The sequence below is a fragment of the Tasmannia lanceolata genome, unplaced genomic scaffold (genome assembly GCF_043159265.1).
Source record: "Tasmannia lanceolata isolate RefF3 unplaced genomic scaffold, GAP_Taslan_0.1 ptg000003l, whole genome shotgun sequence".
Taxonomy (NCBI): domain Eukaryota; kingdom Viridiplantae; phylum Streptophyta; class Magnoliopsida; order Canellales; family Winteraceae; genus Tasmannia; species Tasmannia lanceolata.
In genome coordinates, this window is record NW_027518680.1 from 35,939,092 (window position 1) to 35,949,991 (window position 10,900).

The window sequence follows — 10,900 nt, forward strand, 5'->3', positions numbered from 1 at the left end:
TAATCTCCTATGAGGGTGGTTCTTTAACGAGACAAAGTTGGTCTCCAAAAAGGATGGATTCTAAATAACTCTAAAAGAGGTGCTATCTAGACAAAGAATGTCTTCTAGAGAAAGGGGAGACAAGGAAAAAGGCTAATAAGACTAAAATATGAATAACAGAGAAGAGTGAAACAATTTAATGATAAATCTAATTATAATCATGAGAGAATCAAGTTTGGAACATATAGAATATACAATCACAATGTAGTGAGTATTAAACATAAACAAAGTTATCAATTATATATTCACAAATGATATATAGTATTAACCATTAAGATAGAATAATATTGATTATGTTATACTGCTACCAACATATACTGTGCTTATGAAGTAAAGCAACTAAAATTCCACTTAGCAACCCAAGAGGGGGTGAATTGGGTTTCTTTTCAAATTTTAAGGATTTTGAAAACTTAGATTGCACTAGTTTTAGATTGAATAGGAAATCAAAAGTAGTATTTAAAGCAATAGTAAAAAGCTTACCACAAGAGAAGAGGTGAAGACCTACTCCACTCTTCTCAAGTTACTCTCCCTGAGGATTTTACTATCTTCTCCAAGGAACTTAAATACGGCGTTCCTTTCGCCTTATACAAATCGAGCTTCACGCTCCAAGGGTCTTCTACAGCGCCCTTTGTGCCAAATACAAAGAAGATGAAATGAAAAAGCTTGCTTGCCTCTAGATAGGCTAATTTAAAGTAAAGCTCACTCACTCTCACAAGAACAAGATGAACAAATGAAGGTCCTAAAGTCTCTCAAGAATAATCTAAGGTAAATGGCACCAGAGAGAGATGGAGAGTGAAGATCTTCAAGAGAAGGAGAATGAATGCCTTTTAGTGCTTCTTGAAATCTTTGTAAACTCCTTAGGTAATGTTCCAAGAGTCCCATGGTTCATATTTATAGAGGAGAAAGAAATACATAATTTTTTAGCTCCCCAACGGTCTTCTCGGACTCCGGGCTCGGAGCTCCGAGCGCTATTTTTTTTTAACCTGGAACAATTCTCGGAGCTCCGTTGATTCTGCCATTGATTCTGTTGGCTCAGCATAAGGAAATGCTGCTATAGATTATGCAGTCTCGTCAGAGAGCCCCGCTAGGGTAGGCATGTAGGAGAGTATTTGCTAGGTGAAAGCCTCTTTTTAGGTCTGTAATAGGGAGAAAGAACCCACTAAAGGTAGAACCCCTCTATGAAGAGAGCCTAGGTAGAGAGCTCACCCACCACAAGCAAAGGCGTTTGATCACCCATCATCAGAAGCGAAGGCCAGGGCTTCAGAGCCTATTGAATGAAGAACCAGAACTGCCGGGTCAATCCACCCATAGTATATTTAGCATATATAGATTCGGAGCAAGCAAACCCCCCCTTTACTCACCTCTTAATCTATAAAAAAAGCCCTCTCACGTAAGTTGACTTTGGAAGCTTGGTTGGGCCCTAATCAATAAGCTATCACACACGAGACTCGCCTGGGCTCTCATCGAGACCAACTCACTTCTCTCTCCTTCACATCTGGTACCATTGCCCCGCCACTCTGCCTGTCTTCTTGTGGTCCTTGTTGGGTCGGGTCATTCTTCACTCCTGTAACAAGGGAGACCTCTCTTCGCATACCGACCCTCCAGTTAGTTCCACTTCTGGGGCGAAGCTGAGCACTCGGGGCATAAGGGCGGGCTTTGCGGTTATTATTAACGTTATTTTCCAGCCCCTATCTTCCCACCTCCGGTCACATGAGCTTTCGAGAGCCCGGTCCGGATCTCTTATATTTGATATGTATGTCTCATGTCTTTCAGCTCAGCGGGATCCAGAGAAAGACAGACCTACCTACCTGTTCTCAGTGGCAAGATCAATAAAACAAAATAGGCTCAAGAGAAGAACCAGTTTTCTTCTTCTTCTTATATATTATCCCATATTATACATCGTAATAAGACACTATATTCAAATCAGAAAGTACCCTATCTATTCTTAGGTAGGCCTGCACGCACCTTTGTAGGTTATCCGGAAGGAATGGAATGACTAATGTGATGTGAAACCTCCACAAAGAAAAAGCTCCTTTGACTTCCCTATCCGTATGGCCGGCCAATCCGTAAAAACCCCACAACAAAGAGTTAAACCCCAACCCCAACACTAACATGGGCATGGGCATGCGTACAGACAAAACCCCCAACCACCTTGTTTGTGTACTGGAACAGCTACAACTTCCTTAGAACAGCACTAACTTACCGCTCTCTACTATAATCAAAGAAAGAGAATCGCTCCATAATAAGAAACTGCCATGAATTACACACACGCAAGTAGTGGCTCGGCTAGAGGACTACAGAAGCCGGAGCCTATGCACTACCGAAGAATGGACCTGATAGAATCAATCGATTGCATAAGATATGCCAAAACCACTGACTGGTCTTTCCGAACAGCATAAAGCAAAAAAAAAGAAGTCAACTAGACTCGGAAAGAAAAGAGCTAGCTTCCCGCTTCCTCTCCTTAACCATTCATTCTATAGGGCGAGTGTCCTACCTAATTCAATGATTAGAATAATGGAGAAGGGAGAGGTCTTCCAAAAAACCTATACTCCCACTTCCCTTTATTTGAGATTTCCAAAAGGTGAGATTTCGCAACAAAATTGGGTGGGCCCATAAAGTCAAGAGTGAGCGCTCACTCTTTCTTTATGGGGAGAACGAACCGCATCTATTCAAAGGAAATGTTTCGGCCTGCAGGAGAGGCATCTTACTTTCTGACTGACTTTCCTACTGACTGAATCAGTTGAATCAGTTTAAGGAGGTTTCTACAGGAAGAGTTGCGACTCAGCGTCGAGGCGGGCGGGGGTTCATGACGAGTGGGCATGAACTGTAACCAAACAAACAAAAGTGAGATTTTTCTTATATTTTTGTTGTTTTTGTTTGGGCTTTTAGAACTTTGATTTATCAAGTTAAATGGAATGTCATGAGGGTCCAACAATGTTGGGACACCACTATGAACATTCACAAACCCATTAAGTTCTACTTAGTTTGATTTTAACTCTCCTTGATGCCATAGACCTAGACTATACATTAAGGACCATTTATATTCGAAATTTAGTTGGTCTTCAATCTTGTTGGCACCTTGTAGAGGCTTTGACATGTCTTCACTCAACTCCATTGATGCTTGAGCCAAGCTTGAACTTTTGAGTTGATTTCCATTCTTGTGCTTGAGTTCAACCTTGTCTTTGAATACCTTTGAGATGGTGATGCCTTCTTCATGCCTTTGATATAACTTTGAGCTTGAATGATTTGCCATTTGTTATACACTCTTGAGGATGCTAGCTGTGAACATCATAACTTTACCAATGGAAATCATTAGTGTATAAAACCTTTATTTTATAACAAATTGAGTTAGTTAATCATCAAAACATTTCAATAGGAGTACTTGTTGAACCCTTGGGCTAACAATCTCCCCCTTTTTTATGATGACAAACATAATTTGTTTTAGGGTAGGAGCTCCCCCTTTAGGGATGAATAAAACAATTTGGGCTCCCCCTAAGAGTTTGATTTAATTGAACATTTAAGGCATTACTTTTAATGATTGAAATTTGATTACAAAATTACAAGCATAGAGCTTTGCTCCCCCTTAATATATGCATGTTATTATGACTTGGGAGCTCAAATATTCTCCCCCTTTTGTCATCACCAAAAAGGTGGAACAAAAGGAAAGCACACCGCACAGTAAAGCAAAGATATATATATATATAGATGATGTGAAATGGCATACATAAAAGTCCATACAATCAGTCAAAGGACATAGCATCCACGACACATCATAACAGTGACAGAAATAGATAAACTGAATACATCCCAAAAAGATCCAACTGACTTGAGAAACATCTAGCTAAAGAGGATCCATACAACCAACTTATATTCAAGGACGAGGCAAATAGAAACATATATATAAGCCTAAATCAGAGCAAAATGGGATCCATCATCAGAGAACGAGAGCGATCTACTGCTCCGGAGGAGGCGGTGGCTGATGAGAAGAACTGCCCGGCGCCTGGCCCCACTGGTCACCGGAGAGGTAGCGATAATAGGCGGCCCACTTGTCATCAACATGGGTAGTCAAGGTCTGGAAGCGAGTCGAAATCTCAGAGTCGACATGGGTAGACAGCTGCTCAAACTGTGAGGCCATGGATCGCTCAATAGCCTCCTGCATGTGACCCAAATCCTGGCGAGTGCAGAACTGAGAGGTATCCTGTGACGGCTGGGGTGCCGGCGCAGCCTGGTCCTCGGCTTCGTAGTCGCCTCCATCGTCAGAATCAATGTCAATCGCTGCTTGATTGAGAGCCATGCGGTTAAAGGTTTGAACATCAAACGGGGCAGTCGGAGTCATGGTCATCTCTCCATCCAAAATGATGCCAAAGTGGCGAAAGACACGGGTGAGAATCATGCCATATGGCAAGGAAGAGCGGTAACGGCCAGGGGTCTGAAACATGTAGCGAAACATGATATAAGGCAGACAGAGCTGGCGGCCCTCTAGGATGCTGTAGATAATATATGCCTATAAGGGTCGTAGGGCTTCACGCATCCCAGCACGAGGTATGAAGATGTTGTACATGAAGTTATGAAGCATGCGCGCAACCGGAATGAGGTCGGCAGATTGTACGAGCATATTGGCGTGGTAGCGCCGTGTTATCCGACCATAGACAGTGTCATGATCAAGATCATCAAGTGAATGTGTCCCATCTTCCTGCCAGAAATAGTGTAAGAGGCCCTCATGGCTAATCCCAAGAAGTGTGGCAAAAGTGTGATGGTTGAGTTTGATGACTGTTTTCTTGATCTTGGATTCGATTTTGAAGAAGGAAGGGGAAATGGTGAGATTGGCATAGAAGAGACGCACCAATCGAGGGTAAACGGGTTCGTTGAGGTGAAGGATGGGTGTCCAATCAATGGCATCAAATTTTGCCTTTAAATCAAAAATTTGAAGGACAGGGGGATCAATGTACCTGCCGGTGAGGATGCCCCTAGTGCCGACGTCGGCCCAGAGTTTCTTGGCCTTATCCTCAGTGAAAAAGGAGTTGGACACAACCTCGGCCACCACAGCCTTGGCCTTCGCCTTCTTCCTCAGGAAATTCTTCAGGAACGTATTCAGGGTCTGCAACTTGGGAGGAACCCCCAATGTTGAAATTTTTGGTTTTAGGAGGCATGGTGAGAGGAAATGGGGGTGTAGAGAAGGATAATGTGTTAAAAAAAAGAGAATAGTCCTAAAATGGAGGAAAATAGGAGAAATAGAGAAGGATAATTGTTAAAAAAAAGAGAATAGCCCTAAAATGGAGGAAAATAGGAGAAATAGAGAAAGGAAGAAAGGAGAAAACAAAAAATGGGTGAAATCGTAGGGTTTGAATGGAAAAAAAACTAGGGTTTTAGGAAGAAGAGAGTGATGTTGAAGGGAGAAGAGGGTTTTGGAGGTGGATGTATGGAGAAAATGAAGAAAAAACGAGGAATATGGAGTTAGGGTTTGAGGAGTAGTAGAAAGAAGAGGGAAAGAGGAGAGAAAAAATAAGAAACAAACGAACCGGGTCCAGGGCTTTTAACGCTCCTGGCCCGATTCTCGGAGCTCCGAGAACACACGCATTTTTGTTATTTTCTACTGTCCCGAATCTCGGAGTTCCGAGAAATTTTCTCGGAGCTCCGAGGACAACCTAGACGAGATCTCGGAGTTCCGAGAACCGTTCCAGGTTCCCTCTGTCCATTTTCTCAGAGTTCCGAGAATTTTTTTTTTTTTTATGAATGTAAGGAGAACATAGTTATATATGATATTTCAAATTGCGAGTGAAACCATGATCCAATGCATGAATCACACATACGACTTACCGAAGATTTAGATGATGGCACATGGCCAAAGTTTTAGGTATCTTAATTAAGGGTGATGGTACCGACTCCCCCTTGAAATGAAGTGGGCTATGGGTACCAATTGAGTGAGTTTTAGAGTTAGGGTTGGATCATCTAAAACCATGTAGTCACTATAAAAAAAAGAGATATATATATATATATATATAGATATATATAAGGAGAATTGTGTCTTCTATTCATGCTTCATGTGCAAACTCTTTCACTTGATCTAAACTCCAAATGTTGAGTCCACTCCTAAGGTCACAAAATCGATCCTCATTAAGGGGTTTTGTGAAGATATCCGCCAATTGTTCATTGGTGTGGATGTACTTACTTTCAATATCCCTTTTTGAGAATGATCTCTTAAGAAATGATGCCTTACCTCTATGTGCTTAGTTCTAGAATGTTGAATTGGATTTTTTGTCAAGTTGATGGCACTTGTATTATCACAATAGATTGGAACATTACTAAATGCAAGATTGTAGTCCATGAGAGTGTTCTTTATCCATAGGATTTGTGCACAACAAGCGCCGGCCGCAATGTATTCTGCTTCAGTAGTAGACAAGGCTACCGAGTTTTATTTTTTCCTAAACCAAGACACTAGAGACCTTCCAAGAAATTGACAAGTGTCACTTGTGCTTTTTATATCAATTCTACAACCGGCAAAGTCGGCGTCCGAAAATCCTACTAGGTTGAATTCATTCGATCGTTCATACCATAAACCTAAAGAAGGAGTTCCTTTGAGATATTTGAATATCCTCTTAACGGCACTCAAATGAGACTCTTAGGAGCCGATTAAAACCTAGCACAAATACATACGCTAAACATTATATCCGGCCGACTAGCGGTCAAATATAATAGACTACCTATCATTCCTCTAAACTTTTTCTCATCAACCGGTTTGCCAATTTCATCCTTTTCTAATTTGGTGGAAGTACTCATAGGAGTTGGCTTGATTTGTGAGCTATCCATGCCAAATTTCTTAAGGAGTTCCTTAGTATACTTCTCTTGGTTGATGAAAATTTCATTTTTACATTATTTGATTTGAAGTCCTAGGAAATAGGTAAGCTCTCCCATCATACTCATCTCAAACTCTTTTTGCATGGATTGTGCGAATTCTTCACACATTTTTTCATTGGTAGCACCAAATATTGTATCATCTACATAGACTTGAACAATAATCATATCTTTTCCTTTTCTTTTAATGAACAAGGTTTTGTCAACCGTGCCCATTTGAAAGCCACTCTCTAATAGGAAGGAGCTAAGCCTCTCATACCAAGCTCAAGGAGCTTGCTTTAGACCATACAAGGCTTTGTCCAACCTATATACGTGATTAGGGTATTTGAAATCCTCAAAACCGGGAGGTTGTTCAACATAAACTTCCTCCATAATATACCCATTTAGGAATGCACTCTTTACATCCATTTGACACAACTTAAAGTTTTTATAGGATGCAAATGTAAGTAGCATCCTTATGGCTTCCAATCTAGCAACCGGAGCAAAGGTCTCATCATAATTGATACCTTCCTCTTGATTGTAACCTTGGGCTACCAATCTAGCTTTATTCCTTTGAATACCTCCATGCTCATCGAGTTTGTTTCTAAACACCCATTTAGTCCCAATAACCGGGTGATCACTAGGCCTAGGAACTAACCTCCATACTTGGTTTCTCTCGAATTGGTTTAGTTCATCTTGCATAGCAATCATCCAAAATTCATCATTTTCAGCTTCTTTTATGGACTTGGGTTCTATTTGGGGGATAAAGGCCATGTTGGCACAAACATTCCTATAGTGAGATCTTGTCTTAACTCCTTCTGAGGTTTCACCTATGATTTGAGTAGAAGGGTGACTAGACATGATTCTACTATGTTTGGGAAGACCTTCAACTTGAAGTTCTTCTATAGGTTGACCTTCTAAATCAAGATTTTCTAAGGGTTGAACAATAGACTTTACTTGGCTATGAGGCTCTAGAGGATTGACACCGTCATCATCTTCATTTATGACTTTAGGAGGTTCAAATGACTCATCAAATTTGACATGCACGGATTCTTCCACAACTTGAGTTCTTTTGTTGTAGACTCTATAAGCTTTACTATGGGTTGAATAACCTAAGAAGATACCTTCATCGGATTTTGAATCAAACTTGTGCAAGGTGTCTTTCATGTTTAATATAAAATATTTACAACCGAAAACTTTGAAGTAGCTAACTTTGGACGGTGTTCCACTCCATAATTCATAAGGTGTTTTGTTAAGGTGAGGTCTAATGAGCACTCTATTTAAAAGATAGCAAGCCGTGTGAACGGCTTCCGCCCAAAAGTTTCTTGGAACATTGTGCTCATTTAAGATGGTTCTAGCCATTTCAATAAGTGATCTATTTTTCCTTTCAACTACCCCATTTTTTTGGGGAGTTCTTGGAGCCAAGAAATTGTGCTTGATTCCATTTTCATTACAAAAGGTATCAAACTCAATGTTCTCAAACTCGGTTCCATGATCACTTCTAATTTCATTTATGAAAACCCCTTGTTCATTTTGAATTCGCTTGCACAAGCTGACAAATTTCTTGAAGGTTTCATCTTTACTAGTTAAAAATAATACCCAAGTGAACCTAGAGTAGTCATCAACAATCACATATACATATCTACTGCCTCCTCTACTACTAGTCTTCATGGGACCAAATAGGTCCATGTGAAGGAGTTGTAGTGGACAAGAGGTAGATAATACACTTATGGGTTTAAAAGAGTCTTTAGCATGTTTTCCATGAATGCAAGCATTACAAACTTTATCTCTAATGTATTTGAGTTTAGGTCACTCTCTCACAAGATTCTTAGAAGATAATCTTGAAATCAAATCCATATGAGCATGACCAAGTCTCCTATGCCATAACCAAGGGTTATCATCCATGGCGGAGAGACATTGGATGTTTTGATTTTCAAGGTCTTCTAATGCTAATGAATACATATTGCCATCTCTATATGCAACAAATTCAATTTCATTATTCTTAGCATTCAAAATCTTACAACTATCTTTTTCAAAAAGAACTTTGTGACCAAGATCACATAGTTGACTAATGCTTACTAAATTAAATGAAAGACCATCAACGAGCAAAACATGTTCAACCTTAATGTCCTTAATTTTAATGGTACTTTCACCGATGATTTTGCTTCTTGTATCATCTCCAAAGGTGACATTTCCTTGATGACTCATGGTGACAAAGGCGAACTTGGTTACATCTCCCGTCATGTGCCTTGAGCAACCGCTATCCAAGAACCACTTGTCCTTTGAGGGTTTTCCTTTCAAGCACACCTACAAGAATCAAAGCTCATGTTGAAGTTTTAGGTACCCACTTTTTCTTGGGTCCTTCAAGATTAGCAACATCATAAAGCTCATCTTTTTTAACCCACATAAATTTAGATGCTTTTGATTTCTTAACATTGCATGCAAACCTTAAGTGTCATATTCTACCACAATAGTGACAAGTAGGAATAAAGGCACTAGTGTTAGCATGGATGTGGGAGGAATTCATTATAAACTTATTTTTTAATGAAGCTTTTCCTTTAGAAAATGGTTGGTAACCAAGACCTTTTTTTCTAAAGAGACAAGCTTATTTTCAAGAATTTCATCTAATTTGTTTTTGCCACATGAGAATTTTCTAAACGTTAAATCAAGTTCTTTGCATTTCAAAACAAGTGTCTCATTTTCCTCTTTCAAGCTTTTGTTTTCAAGGATTAATTTGTCTATTTCTTCATTCAAAGCTTTGTTTTTCAAAATCAATTTTTCACTTGTATTGGTTTGAAAATCGAATTCCTTTTTCAATAGCCCAAATTCCATAGTGATATCTTGTAAGGATTTTTTCATTGTTTTGTTTTTGGCAAGTTGTAAATCTAAATTTTCATGAAGTTTTTCACAAGCAAATATTAGTTCATCATTAGAGAATTCATGAGACATATCATCAACATCATTTACCTCGGATACGGAGATATCTTGTGTCACATCGGCGAGTCCCATGAAGCAAAGGTCATCTTCATCCTTTCCGTTGGATTCATTTCCGGATGAAGCACTCCCTTCATCCCAAGCCGCCGCACACAAAGCCTTTTTACCATTTCTTCTATTCTTCCTATCCTTGTCATTGTTGTTGATGAGTGGGCAATTTGGTCGTATATGACCAACCTTGTTGCACTTACAGCATCTCATCTCCTCTTTGCTTGAAGGCCTATTTCTTCCTTGGCTAGAGTTGCCTCCTTTATTGAACTTGAGAAATTTCTTGAATCTCTTGGTGAAGAGAGCAAGATCATCTTGTGTGTCTTCTTCACTCTCTTCCTCTTCACTCTCAACTCTTGCTTTGAAAGCTATTCCTTTCCTTTTTGTATCTTCCTTTTGTTTGTTTAAGGTTTCTCTTCCTTTTAAAACCATTTCAAAAGTTATTAAGGAACCTATTAAGTCTTCTAAGCCCATTTTTGATACGTCTTTTGCTTCTTCAATGGCGGTGACCTTGGGATCCCAGTCTTTAGGTAATGACCTAAGTATTTTAGTAACTAAGTCCTTGCTAGACAATTGTTTACCTAATGATATCAACCCATTCGTTATGTTTGTGAACCTAGTATCCATTTCGGCAATGGTTTCATTAGGGTCCATCATGAATAGTTCATACTCTCTAAAGAGAAGATTCATCTTGGGCTCTTTCACTTGATTTGTCCCTTCATGAGCTATCTCTAACATATCCCAAATCTCCTTATCGGTTTCAAGAGTAGAAACTCGATTGAACTCCTCGGGAGATAAGGCACATATCAAGGCATTCATTGCTTTTGCATTGATAGTGGATTCTTTTCTTTCATTTTCATCCCATAGTTCCATATCAATACTAGGTTCATTATATCCATTTTGGATACTTCTCCAAACATCAAAATCTAAGGATTTTAAAAACTCTCTCATTCTAGCTTTCCAATATGGATAGTTTAAGCCATTGAAGAAGGGAGGTCTAGTAGTAGATTGTCCCTCATTGCTATGAGAAAAGGTTGCCATTTGGATC